This window comes from Urocitellus parryii, chromosome 10 (genome assembly GCF_045843805.1).
Source record: "Urocitellus parryii isolate mUroPar1 chromosome 10, mUroPar1.hap1, whole genome shotgun sequence".
Lineage (NCBI taxonomy): Eukaryota > Metazoa > Chordata > Mammalia > Rodentia > Sciuridae > Urocitellus > Urocitellus parryii.
Genome location: NC_135540.1, coordinates 72,993,449 through 73,008,084, shown reverse-complemented (window position 1 = coordinate 73,008,084; position 14,636 = coordinate 72,993,449). Strand labels below are relative to the sequence as shown.

The window sequence follows — 14,636 nt, the reverse complement described above, 5'->3', positions numbered from 1 at the left end:
CTCTTTTAGAATTTTTTGGGCAGTAGACCTTGTAGTTTTCTCTTCTTTAGCTTTATCCTGCCATAATCCAGCTGGTCTCTATTTTTCTAGAGTTATTATGTTCTTTAATTCAGTGACTATTAATCAATATAAACTATACAATTTACATTATAGCTTTAAAAACAATTTGATCACTTTTTATATACAAAGCAGTAAACCCAGATGCAAAAATTATTATTTTCACTATGAATTCTGGCTCCTTTATCTTACTGTAATGTTTTTAAAGCTTTTTGTAGTAGGCATTAATATTTCACTTCTTATTATTTCTTAATAATATGCTATTGTATTAAATATACCACATTTTGTTAATACATTTATCAGTTGATAGTTATTTGGGGTGCTTATGCTTTCTGGCTATTGTGAATTGTACTGCTATGAATACTCACATACAAGTTTTCCTGTGGGATATAGGTATGCATCTCCAAGCCTATCTTCCTAGTAATTAAAAAGTATCTTTCCATTCAAAATTATGAAATGCAAAACTCATGAGATAGGACCTGGGATGTAGCTCAGCCATAGAGTACTTAGCCTGGTATGTGCCAGGCAGGCCCTGGGTTTGATCCCTAGCATCTCAAAAAACCAAAACAACAACAAAATGCATGAGGTAGAAAACTTGCCTGAAGTTTTTAAAACATAAAACTGCCATTTACTGCTTGAAATTCTATCAATTAATTTCTTTTCAAAGAATTGTGAATACAATGGAATCCCAGAAGAGACACCAATATTCCTTGTGCCACTATCCAAAGAGCTTGCAGAAGGGTCAATTTAAATATTAAGTTTAACCTTTCAACTCTTAGTATTATATATCCTATTATTACCAGGCGAAGACCTTCAAGTACTTAATTATGGATCTCTGCTAATAGTCTGAATTGACAAGTCTCACCATATTTTAATTAAGATGTTTTGGATCACATAAATTGATTTGATCTTGGAAATAATACTTTGTAGAAGCAATTTTTTGTCTTTGAAAAGACAAAATGTCTTTGATTAGCCTCTTCAGCTGAATTGCATGTTTTTTCCTTCATTTTATAATCTAGTTTGGGACATAGAATTTGTGTAGCACTACCCCTGAGGACTTCCATTCTCTGGCATTCCACAAGACTGATATTTTTCTAACTTTCCTATTTTAATGCCTATCTGAGAATTTCAAATTTTCTCTTGTGAAATATATTATCAATTTTACTGATGTCCCAGAAACTAAAATAATAGTAAGCTTTCTTATTTCAGAGTTTAACTCAAATATTCTTCAGTTTCTATTTTTTTTAACATTGAAAATTAGAAAGAGTTGTAGCTAATAAAAATTGAAAATACATTTTAAGAGGTTTTCACATTGTTTACTGTGATTTTCCAGGAAGATAAAAAGGGAATTAACATTCATTATGAGCTGTTATGTCTTATGTTCTTGGCTCAGTACTTTACATTTTTTTCATTAATTCCCACAAAACATTTTATGCATAGATTTTTTTATATCAGAAAATCAAACTTCAAAAGGCTTAAGAAAAAGTGATAACCCAAGGTGAGCTATTGGCAAAACTGGGCAGAATAGTGAAAAAAAAAATAAGAAAATGGTCAAGAAGGAAAAGAATAAATGTTCTCTGGAAGTGGGCAGGGTTCATCTAGTGTCAAGAGTTTTCTGAGCACATTTATTTATCAACTAAGAAAGGCAAAAGAAGGAACTTGATACCAAGTTTAGTATATAGGACTAAAGCTTGCATAAAGAAAACTTCATTCTTAAAATAATGATGCGAATTTAGAGGCATGCTGGAGGTTATAGAAATTATATTAATAACTCACTATTTTTGCTGAGAGTTCTTAGGAGAGGAAATGTTGACCTTCTCTAGACCTTACTTAACAATTTGGGAAGAATGTTCAGAGTGTGTATCAAGATGAAACACAGAACCTGCTAAAACCTACATAGATAGGTTTTACCTAGATATCTACAGCTAATGTTCATTCTTTGGTGTTATTCATGAAATGAACCTCTTTAGGCCGTACAAGTGTCTTTACACGCTAAGTTCTGTTACATTTCGCCATGCTGATCCATCTACACTCCTAACATAAACCTGAGTTTTGTTTCTGGCTTTCTTCACAATGAAAAGGACCCATGGACAAAAACAGACCGTGGTGCATTCTGTTTCTGACGCAAAACGCAAGACAAATTGGATACAGAGCAGTGGCTGATGATTATAACTGAATTTTTAGACATGAAATGGAAGTGGCTAATCAGGAAATGTGTCATGGACTCTCGTTTTGAGCATATGACAGAGGACTGAGAACAGCATGACTATCATACCTGCTTTTGCCACTCACTTTTGTGGATTCCCATGGGATTATCCTTCTGATAGGGTGAAGCCCTAGAGAGGAACCTGAAAAATTATAGAAAAGGCACTATTTTTAACTATATTTCCATTTTAGTGTTATTACTAGAAAGACAAATGATATGAACATCTGAACAGTTGCTGATATGATGATGTTGGAAAATAGATTTGGATATTTAGGCCAAGGAATGAATGAAACTTTTATAATATCATAGAATTTAAAAATGAGCAGTATTCCCCTTTTCTTCCATTTCCTTTATTCTACCCCAAGTAGAGGAGGTTCTGCTTTGGTAAGTTGAGCTTGCAGGCTTTGTCATTGGCACTGTCCAATGATGGTTCCCAGTAATGGATGAAAAGTCCAATCCAGACATACCCCCCTCCACACACACACACACACACACTTTGCTCCCCTACTGACTGCTATCCAGAAGGAAGAATTGCCAGTTATCTTCTTTATACTTTGCATCTAATTTGTTCTTGGCTCAGTATACAAAAGATTTGGTCTTGATCCTTCATAGAAGAAACAATTTCTGAATTCTGAATCCCTTTGCTTTTGCATCTCTTTTTGCATATTTACATTTCTCTTGTTTTTCACTCCTTTTCTTCATTCTATCTCTCAGCAAATAATTGCAGACTGGTCAAGTAGAGAGTTCCATTTATTGAGACACTACTCTCCCCCTGTCATCTCTATTTCATTCTTTTTTTAATTTTTTTTTTTTTAGTTGTAACAGACACAATACCTTTATTTTACTTATTTGTTTTTATGTGGTGCTGAGGTTCGAACCCAGGGCCTCACTCATGTAAGGCAAATGTGCTACCAACTGAGTTACAACCCAGCCCCTCTCTTTCATTCTTGCTCAAACTCTTTGAGTTCAGTTGCTGGGACCAGGACTTACATCACAGTGTAGTAGAAAGAACTAAACTTTGGATTTGGATTTTGGGTAAAAATAGAGGAAGGAAGACATTGTGGTGATTCAAGGCTACTTATAGTTACTTTGCATAAAGAAAAGGAATTTTCCCTTATCAACCTAGTATACCAGTGGATCTGTGCAGAAGCTTTGAACCAAAGTCTACACTAGTAAATATATGAGAACTTGTTTATTACTATTTTGCATATAGTCTCATGGTGAAAGTGATTGGTTGAATGAAATTTTCAGATATTCCTGTAGCTCTGCAAAATGCCATTGTGAGACTGTCTCTGTAGCATACCAATTCCTATAGCTCAACAGAAAAGCTTGGATAGCAATATTCCAAGCATATCATTTAATAGAAGAGTAAACTGAGAGACAGAGAAGATTATAGATTTTTATAAAAGTTCCTCATTCCTCATATTTAATAAAATAGAGACTTGCTTAGATTTACATAATAGCTAAAAATAGCTCATGTATTTGATCAGAGTTTCAAATCTAGGTCTTCTACCAAAAGCACTGAAGCTGGAGAATTAGACCATAATCCTTGATGTTCCTATTTCTCAAAATGGGAAATAGGGTTCTATCAGAACCTTATAAAGTACCCATAGTAATTTTTTAAGGTGCTAGGATTGAGCCTAGGACCTGGAAAATGATAGACAAAACATTCTACCACTAAACTAGAGCCCCAGCCCTTTAAAAAATTATTATAATTATTTTGTTATTTTGGAGGCATGTTCTTCCTAAATTGCCCTCACCAGCCTTGAATTTGCAATCCTCCTGCCTCAGTCTACTGAGTAGCTGGTATATAGGTGTGTACCACTACACCCAGCTTCATAGTAATTTTTAAAAATATCTTGTAACTATTAAAAAATCAAAGACTGCCTCAAGTTTTCAATAGCTATGTTTCATTTGTTTTCATAATGACATTGGCCCCAAGTGCTATTCCTTAATTAACTTATTAGAAAAATAGAAATATACTTAATAAGAAATGTTGCATTTCCTTAAAGTGAAGGCCAAATGACTCACCATACAGTACTTTCTGAACAAAGGTTTCCCAGTATTAGAATAGATATAAGTGTTAGGCAAATTGTGGTACCAGATTCTCCTGTGCTATAGCAATCAAAACCTAATTTATATTTAGTTATAATCATTTTTTAATAGCATCATCTGACAGATCACATGAATGTGGCTTGTCATTTAATGCTAGGCATGCACATGATTGAATCATTAACAAAAGCCTCCAATTGCTTTTTTATCCTGTGTTGATGATACTTCCTGCTTACTAAATGCCTTGTTCTGCTCTTTCATTCAATAGCCTTTGTTTATTTAAGAGAAAGTAAAGTCATGTTTGATGTCCTTCGGCCCTTCCTGGATTCCTTCTTTCATTGTCTTTACCCCATGGAATATGGGGTTGGAAATAAGTAGGGTTCTCAGGTCAATTCTCACTGAACCCCAGTTCAACTGACAGCAGTTGCCATGTAGGATTGCTTCTCTCTCTTATTGGTGACCCTCCAGTTCAGGGACCCTCTCACTTAGCGCAGTGCATTCACTCAGTGTGTACTCAAATCATGTCCATTGATTGAGAAGTACCATAAATTCATATTCAACATGAACATATGATTTTTTTGAAGTTCAATGAAGATACAAAATTCATTAATGAGGTTTATGCACTTTTCAAGATGGATCCTGAGATTGTTTTAAACTAGAAGTTAGGTGGATAAAATTAACTCAACATTTATTTCATTTCTGAAGTTTCAAAAATCTAACCTTTTCTTTTATTATCAATGCAGTTTGTAAAATGTGTGGGGAAGAGTTTAAAGGCAGGGATTCCTGAAAAGTTTGTACCTGGAATAATCTGACCCATAAACCTTTGGCCAGAGATGTAGAAACCTTCCATTTTTTTTTTTTGCTTCCCCATATCATATTGGCTTTTTTTCTTTCTTTCTTTCTTTTTTTTTTTGTGGGGAGGGGGTGTGCACGGTGCTGGGGAATCAAACCCAGGGAGGGCCTTTTGAATGCTAGGCAAGCACTCTACCAACTGAGCTATATCCTCAGCCTGCAAACTGTTTATTTTATTTCTTTTTTTTATTCTCTCTTTTGATACTTTTCCCCTTGGGGTACACTAGTGAGTTATCCTTACCTGGAGGCTTGGGTTGGAGAGAGAGGTGGATGGGTTTGGCTCAGGCAAGCCAACTCAACAGGTTCCCTTTGTCAAATTTACTACAATGGAACTTTACCCTTATAATAAAAGTATAGTGAATGAATTTTAAGATGAAATTTTGCATTTTGCATTTTTGTGACTTTTTTAGGGTACTATTCTGAGACATCTATCATCAAAATACTTTAATAAGCATATATAATATGACATCTATCATCAAAATACTTTAATAAGCATATATAATATGCTAATACTAATCCTATATGTTAAAGAAGTCTTTCAAAGTAGACTCAAAAATTTAAAAAGTAGAAAGTGGGTTTTCATTTTGCAAATGTTTCTCTCTTAATTATAAGTCTGCAAATTAGCTCTGGTATTTTTCAAAGGCATTGCCACAAGTTACATACCATGCCACATTTATTCTTGAAAAATTACTATAATGTGCATTTCATGTTAATTTAGATTATCCCTTTTTTAAGAAAGTAAAGAGAATTCACTCTTAAAGGCTTAATGAGTTACTGCAAGACAGTGAATTGGTAACACAAAGATGTTAATGTTTTTAGAAAACGACTATTTATTGTAAATGCATTTTAATTTGTTTAGAATGGGAAAACTACCTTTATTCCTTTCTCCCTCCCTCCTTTCTCCTCATCCTCATCTTTCTTCCTTCCTTCTCTCTTACCTTTTATAATTAAAATAAAACTCATTGAGCTGCTGTCTCCCATGCCTTTTCTGCAACCATAGAGTCAGCCGTTCATGTTCACATATTCCTCATTCTCAGATTCAATAAACCTCAGATCAAAAATGTTATGTTGTTAATGTGTACTATGTAGTTTGTCTATCATGTGTTTTTCTATACTGCATGTATGTAGACTGTCTTTCTTATAATTATTCCCTAAACAATGAAGTATAACTATGGTGCATTTATATTGTATTAGGTATTATAAGTAATCTAGAGATGATTTATAGTATATGAGAGGATGTTCAGTTGGTTTGTAAATACTATGCTATTTTATATAAGGGACTTGAACATCCTTGATTGTGATATCCATGAGGCATCATGAAACCAATCATTCTACCCCATACTCTGAGGGATTGTGGTATTGTATTATATACAATTTTCCTGCTAGAAACACCCTACAACATTTATCAGTATTTATCAAAACGATAGTGTAGTTTTAAGTAAACTTATAGATGTGTTTATTTAAATAAATACCTTTACTTTTTTCAACAATTTGCCACAATTTGTAGATATGCATATGGGGAAAAATCAAAGAGTAGTTAAAAAACAATATAAATCATTGGTCTAAGTTATCATTGTTTTAATTTTTTATCCACTTAAGGAAGGACAAAAGTGGTTTTTAAATCTGTTCTCATGCGACTAACCTGCCCATCCCATATATCACCACTATTAGATATGTAATTTAAACTGATTTTCTAGAAGTGTTTGGTAATCACACTTTTACCAATTCTCATCTACATTCCACTTTTATGAAAGCATGCATGTGTGTGACATTTATTGAAATTAGGAAGGGAATGAATTTGGGAACCAAGAATTGGCACGTGTACTATGAAGTACTCCACTTGAGTGTCTACATGCTCATGTATCATAGCCATTAGTTAAAATCAAAGTCATTAGTCACAAGTCACATAAAGTCACAAGCCATTAGTTCAAATATTAAAGCTTGAGAGAATTTTACTTTTATAAATTACAGTGGGTTTAAAAATTATCCCTATAAGACTCAATTGTACACTGACATTTTCTTTATCAGAAAGGAAAGGGAGGAAATTGCAACTAGAGCTGTTGAGAATTGACCACAAGTCTTAACATAGCTATGTTAAAGGATTCCTGTAAGCATTAGCTGTTTGTTGCATAGAAGATACTTATGGTACTTTGCATACAAAAAAATGTCCAGTTAATGTATAATATTGCTACCAAACACAACCAACTAACCACTACCAACTACAATGAACTTTTGTTATTACTCTTACTATCAATTACGTGAAGCATGACAGAATTAGAAACGGTTTAAAACCTCCAGCTCACAGGTGGCAGTGGGAGTCTAAGGGCAACGAGTTCTCTGTCTTGGTCTTCTGCCACTCCCAGCCACAGAAATGCACTTTGGGGGTGAAGATGTCCTAGGACCTCTGCTTTCTGCACCCACAGTCCACGCAGGAAGTGGCTGGGGATGGTGAGGTTCTCTCTCAAGACCGCCCCAACCTAGCAGACAACCTAGTTCCTCAGTAGAGAGGCTATATCAGGCGATGGGGTGAGCAGACACACACAGTGGGCTCATGGACAAAGGGAGACATGGCAGCTGTGGGAAGCAGAAGGTCCTGGGCAGCTGCCTGGGTACCACCACCTCCCGCATTCTTCTTCCTGAGCAGGCCAGTCAACCATGCACAAGACCAGGGCCTGGAGCCTCCACCACAGAGGACATCCCAGCTACTGGTTACCTTATCACTCTGACACCCACTATCCCATGCCCTTGCTGCCATGCCAGCCTGGAACTCTTCGCTGCAGCCAACCAGACCCCCCACATGGCCACTGGTTGCCACTTTCACTGTCCTGCAGCTGGACCCCAGTTACTTCTGCAGGATGAAGATGCTCACTGCTGGACACTGCCTGTTGTTGCTGCCCCTGCTTCTGAACTCTTATGGTGCCACCACCATTGTGCAGCACTCAAACTTCCAAACTCCAGATGGACTCCAACAATGCCCACCAAGGCCCCAATGTCATCGTACTTTACACCACACCTGGTGCCCGACCCCTCTACTGAGGATGGACCCCTGATGTAGCTGCATGTTGCTCCTGCACCTGCCAGACCCTGGAGCTCCGCCCTGCTGCCACCAGACTTTAACATGGATACTAGACAGTGACACTCAGTACTGGGGCCAACTTCATTGCAACTGCCAGAGTTTGGTCCATTATGTTTTTGCCAAGAAGCCCCTCTCCATAAAGAAAACGTGCAAGGCAAAAAAACAAGTGCTGATGGAGAAGCTCTTGCAAGTTATCTAGAAGGTCTTGCTAAGCTATTCGATGAAGATGTGTTGTGCTTGAGGTATTGGTGTCTGAAGTTCAGTTATGGCAGTGGTGGCAAAGGCAACTGAGGAGTCTGTAGGTGGCAACGTCAAGCCAGGCATCCAGAGAGTTGCATTCTCATCCTCTGGCAGTGGCAGGAGTCTGGTCCCAGTGCAGTGATGGTGGCTGCGGCATCACTGGTGGCCCTGTGGGGACTCCAGTGGCTTCAGTGTGGAGCTCTGTTAGCGGTGATGGTGACAGCTTGGGACAGCAGGCCTCAGAGTCAGAGGGTGACTGGAGGCTGTGATGGCCTCTGCAGTGGCTCCTCCAGGCAACTGGTATTGCTCCTTGTAGGGCCTGCCTGCCCACAAAGCAGGGCGCAGGAGGCGGTGGTAGCCAGACACCTGCTGAGGACCTTATGCTGCCCATTCCAGCAATGCCTGGCATTGGCCTGGAGCCCACCAGGCTGCTCACCTAATCCTTGAGTTCACCCTGCCCCTCCCTGAGTTGCAGCCTCTGAGGGATGAGTAGGCCTGCTGCCAGCTGGGGCAGCCTTTGGAGAAGGCACCCACCCTCCCCAGCTACATCTCCCCTGGGCTGGGGTAGCAGAGTGCAGAGGTGGGAGGTGGGGGGGCCTAGAAAATCCTCACCCTCCAAGTGCATCCCTGGGCTGGGACAAGGTGGAGGGCACAGGTGGCAGTGGGAGTCTAAGGGCAACGAGTTCTCTGTCTTGGTCTTCTGCCACCCCCAGCCACAGAAATGCACTTTGGGGGTGAAGATGTCCTAGGACCTCTGCTTTCTGCACCCACAGTCCACCCAGGAAGTGGCTGGGGATGGTGAGGTTCTCTCTCAAGACCGCCCCAACCTAGCAGACAACCTAGTTCCTCAGTAGAGAGGCTATATCAGGCGATGGGGTGAGCAGACACACACAGTGGGCTCATGGACAGAGGGAGACATGGCAGCTGTGGGAAGCAGAGGCTCCTGGGCAGCTGCCTGGGTACCACCGCCTCCCGCATTCTTCTTCCTGAGCAGGCCAGTCGACCATGCACAAGACCAGGGCCTGGAGCCTCCACCACAGAGGACATCCCAGCTACTGGTTACCTTATCACTCTGACACCCACTATCCCATGCCCTTGCTGCCATGCCTGCCTGGAACTCTTCGCTGCAGCCAACCAGACTCCCCACATGGCCACTGGATGCCACTTTCACTGTCCTGCAGCTGGACCCCAGTTACTTCTGCAGGATGAAGATGCTCACTGCTGGACACTGCCTATTGTTGCTGCCCCTGCTTCTGAACTCTTATGGTGCCACCACCATTGTGCAGCACTCAAACTTCCAAACTCCAGATGGACTCCAACAATGCCCACCAAGGCCCCAATGTCATCGTACTTTACACCACACCTGGTGCCCGACCCCTCTACTGAGGATGGACCCCTGATGTAGCTGCATGTTGCTCCTGCACCTGCCAGACCCTGGAGCTCCGCCCTGCTGCCACCAGACTTTAACATGGATACTAGACAATGACACTCAGTACTGGTGCCCACTTCATTTCAACTGCCAGAGTTTGGTCCATTATGTTTTTGCCAAGAAGCCTCTCTCCATAAAGAAAACGTGCAAGGCAAAAAAACAAGTGCTGATGGAGAAGCTCTTGCAAGTTATCTAGAAGGTCTTGCTAAGCTATTCGATGAAGATGTGTTGTGCTTGAGGTATTGGTGTCTGAAGTTCAGTTATGGCAGTGGTGGCAAAGGCAACTGAGGAGTCTGTAGGTGGCAACGTCAAGCCAGGCATCCAGAGAGTTGCATTCTCATCCTCTGGCAGTGGCAGGAGTCTGGTCCCAGTGCAGTGATGGTGGCTGCGGCATCACTGGTGGCCCTGTGGGGACTCCAGTGGCTTCAGTGTGGAGCTCTGTTAGCGGTGATGGTGACAGCTTGGGACAGCAGGCCTCAGAGTCAGAGGGTGACTGGAGGCTGTGATGGCCTCTGCAGTGGCTCCTCCAGGCAACTGGTATTGCTCCTTGTAGGGCCTGCCTGCCCACAAAGCCGGGCGCAGGAGCCTGTGGTAGCCAGACACCTGCTGAGGACCTTATGCTGCCCATTCCAGCAATGCCTGGCATTGGCCTGGAGCCCACCAGGCTGCTCACCTAATCCTTGAGTTCACCCTGCCCCTCCCTGAGTTGCAGCCTCTGAGGGATGAGTAGGCCTGCTGCCAGCTGGGGCAGCCTTTGGAGAAGGCACCCACCCTCCCCAGCTACATCTCCCCTGGGCTGGGGTAGCAGAGTGCAGAGGTGGGAGGTGGGGGGGCCTAGAAAATCCTCACCCTCCAAGTGCATCCCTGGGCTGGGACAAGGTGGAGGGCACAGGTGGCAGTGGGAGTCTAAGGGCAACGAGTTCTCTGTCTTGGTCTTCTGCCACCCCCAGCCACAGAAATGCACTTTGGGGGTGAAGATGTCCTAGGACCTCTGCTTTCTGCACCCACAGTCCACCCAGGAAGTGGCTGGGGATGGTGAGGTTCTCTCTCAAGACCGCCCAACCTAGCAGACAACCTTCCTCAGTAGAGAGGGTATGTCAGGCGATGGGGTGAGCAGACACACACAGTGGGCTCATAGACAGAGCGAATATGGCAGCTGTGGGAAGCATAAGGTCCTGGGCAGCTGCCTGGGTACCACCGCCTCCCGCATTCTTCTTCCTGAGCAGGCCAGTCGACCATGCACAAGACCAGGGCCTGGAGCCTCCACCACAGAGGACATCCCAGCTACTGGTTACCTTATCACTCTGACACCCACTATCCCATGCCCTTGCTGCCATGCCAGCCTGGATCTCTTCGGTGCAGCCAACCAGACCCCCCACATGGCCACTGGATGCCACTTTCACTGTCCTGCAGCTGGACCCCAGTTACTTCTGCAGGATGAAGGTGCTCACTGCTGGACACTGCCTGTTGTTGCTGCCCCTGCTTCTGAACTCTTATGGTGCCACCACCATTGTGCAGCACTCAAACTTCCAAACTCCAGATGGACTCCAACAATGCCCACCAAGGCCCCAATGTCATCGTACTTTACACCACACCTGGTGCCCGACCCCGCTACTGAGGATGGACCCCTGATGTAGCTGCATGTTGCTCCCGCCCCTGCCAGACTCTGGAGCTCCACCCTGCTGCCACCAGACTTTAACATGGATACTAGACAGTGACACTCAGTACTGGTGCCCACTTCATTGCAAATGTAGCCAAACCCTTGTCACTATGGCAGATGAAAACACTCATGGCTTGATGCATCTGTTGTTACAACCACTGTTTCTGGATTGTCTCACTGTCACTGCCACCATGAGTAGGAATCAAGGATCTCCCAAGTGACAGCTGCATGCTGACACCACCACAGTCACCCCCACCCCACGGCAATACTCGACTCCTGACTTTCGACACCTGATGCCCTATGCCCAAAACAGCTGGATGCTGCTCTTGCCACCATATGCCACCATTTCATGATGGTGCCATTGCAGTGAATTGAGCCCAAGGATGCTTCTCTGCTCAAGATGTATAAGAGCTGGGAAACTGATCATTCTCCCTTACAGTCACCTCACCAAGTTCCACTGCATGCTGCCTGCCTTTTGTCACCCCAGGACCAGACACCAGTCCTCAGGACCCTTGAGGAGTTGTGGCTCTAACACAGAGAACTCATCCAAAAAAAACAAGTGAGCACTCTAAATAAAGGCTGCAGTCCTCACAGCAGTCAGTGGGTGGGACTAGGTGGGTCCAGCTCACTGGTGAGAGGGTGGGGTTAGAGCCTGGGAGCTGCTGGCAAGGTCTAGACCTGATCCTGTAGGGCAAGATAGAGAGGGATCTTTGGCTGCTCTGGGAGTCTAGTCCTGGAAGAACCTTCTGGTCCTTTCTCCTGAACTTTCCGTGGTGTCTCCTTCTCCTACTCCTCCACTCTTCCCTGAGGAGACTCTGTGTCCTGGACATAGGGTCATCCTGGCACAGGGTCTCTGGGCAGTGGTGTGAGGCCCCAGTACATTCCAGCAGGCTGGGGACAGCCAGACTGGCCATACCTGGACTTGTAGGAAAAATAGCCTATTAGGAAAATACCCTCCAAATCTACCAAATTTAGCCTAACACTGGCTTCTTCCAAGAGATTATCAAGAAAGGAAAAATATAATAAGCAAGTTTGTCTGGCTAAGGGGTGGTGTGAGGAGAAGTAAAGACTTCAGATTGGGTAGAGCTGGATTTAAATCCCTCTTAACTGGGTGACCTTGACCAGGGTGCAGAACTAAGTACAACCTTGGGTTTGCATCTGGTAAAGTAAAGTTGGTGAGGAGGATAAGCCAGGGGTAAAATTAAGCTGTTGAGCAGTACCTAAACTTTGGGAGCCAGGAAGGCATTTGACATGATTTCCATGCAGAAATATATTCTGAGATTAAAGTCAACGCACTTAGAGGTGCACCTTTGGAAGGCAACTGACCTGTGAGCAGGCGGTTGAACTGACTTCATTTTTTAGATGAAAAAATAATATATGGAAGATCATAAGCCGATGTTGGGTCGGGCTTGTGAAATTATAGGCTGTTTTCAAATTTGTTTAAAGTTACATTGAGTTAGATCTACATAGTTCAAGCCTCCTGGGATATCCCCCACCTCTTGTCACACCCCCACATAGAGCACTATCTACAATCCCTTACTCTAATTTTTAGAGTGTCACCAAATATGTCAATGCATGTATGTACATATGCAGAGATATACATTATGTAATACTTTGTTCCTTTTAGCCTGCTTTGGAACCTCCTGAAAATAAAATCTCTTATTCTTACGCACATTCTTTTGCAGCTTTCCCTCCTTAATTTGTACCCCTTAAGCTGAGCATCAGGAAGAAGGAAACACCAGAGAAACTCAAAGATCCGAAGGACACCAACCCTGCTCAAGTCACTCTGGAAGCCGACTAGCCTGAATGTGCCCAAAGCTTGAGGAAACATCAGCCCTGCTTCAGCCACTCTGGGTTGGATGTACAAGGTGAAAGATACACTAACCAAAAGGAAAATGGACTGTTTCACTCTTATACTGTCATTGCCACCCCTTACTTCTGTCATATACAGAGTCCTTTGTTTTGTCTTGACTCTAGGACTGATAACAATCAAACACATAGTTAATAATATCAGAAAACAAACACATGTACCAGTTCAATCCTGAAAGGGCATTGCAGTTGAGATCCAAGCTCACTATTTGGAGGATGGTTTCCTTTTCTTGGTGGATTCAAAAGCTTAATTGACATAGCATGGATTGTGCTATGAACTTGTGTATTGCTTCCATGTTTGTTTCCTCTTTTCATTAAAACTAGTGGTTCTACAATAGAAGCAGGTTTCCTTTTTAAAAAAGAGAAACAAGAACTATGATATTACATTATATGAAACTTTAAGCCAAGAAGATAATAATGCCCTTTGACTTAGAGGATTAAATAATGAGCATCAAAGGGGGTAATGCTGTAGTTTCCAAAAGACTCCCACCTTAATTGTAACACACAAGTCTCTCTCCTAATCAAGAAGAGATTATTTTAAGAAGTCAACAAAATTTCCAGAGCACTCATTGTGCTTTGAGCTCCTTTTTGTTGTAAAGGCCAGGTTTCTCTTTCTTGTAAGAGTTAGGCCTGCAGGGCTGGGGTTGTGGCTCAGTGATAGAGCACTTGCTTTGCACATGTGAGGCCCCTTGTTCAATTCTCAGCACCACATAAAAATAAAGGTATTGTGCTCATCTACATCCTAAAAAAAAAATAGTCTCCAATCAAGTTTTTTGATGTGTGAAAATTTCTGTTTTCTGTGTAAAACATTGTGAAACCTCTGTTTAACCTATGAATGTGGAACAAAGTTAAGTTATATTAAACATTGTGCTGTGTAACCACCCACTGCAATGTTAGAGAATTTCCAGACCTGGGGTCCAGAGATTGTTTGGTGTTATCCCCTCTGGGTTGCTGCAGCTTAAATAAATCTGCTTCCTCCAAATTCCTCAGGTGTCCAGACTCATCTTTCCTGCATCAATGCCTGCTTGAAATGCTAGAATGTCCTAATTCTTGAAGGGCCTGAAGAGACAGTCTCTCAGACTCTGTCACAGTATGAATTCTAGAAAAAGTAATTCATCACAATGAATCTAATTTCAGATTTCATTATAGGGACTTCCTGGATGTAATATCAAAGTTGCATGATAAAACTTGTCTA

General features: G+C 42.2%; 1 long non-coding RNA gene across 2 annotated transcripts in view; it reads left to right on the top strand.

Moving 5' to 3' along the window:
• LOC144257286 (uncharacterized) overlaps positions 1-14,375 on the top strand; it is a 363,085-nt gene extending 348,710 nt beyond the window's left edge. For both annotated transcript variants that reach the window (XR_013344419.1, XR_013344418.1), the window contains exon 3: positions 13,258-14,375. This is a non-coding gene — a long non-coding RNA (uncharacterized LOC144257286). The remainder of the gene's footprint in view (positions 1-13,257) is intronic.
• Positions 14,376-14,636: the final 261 nt, after the last annotated feature.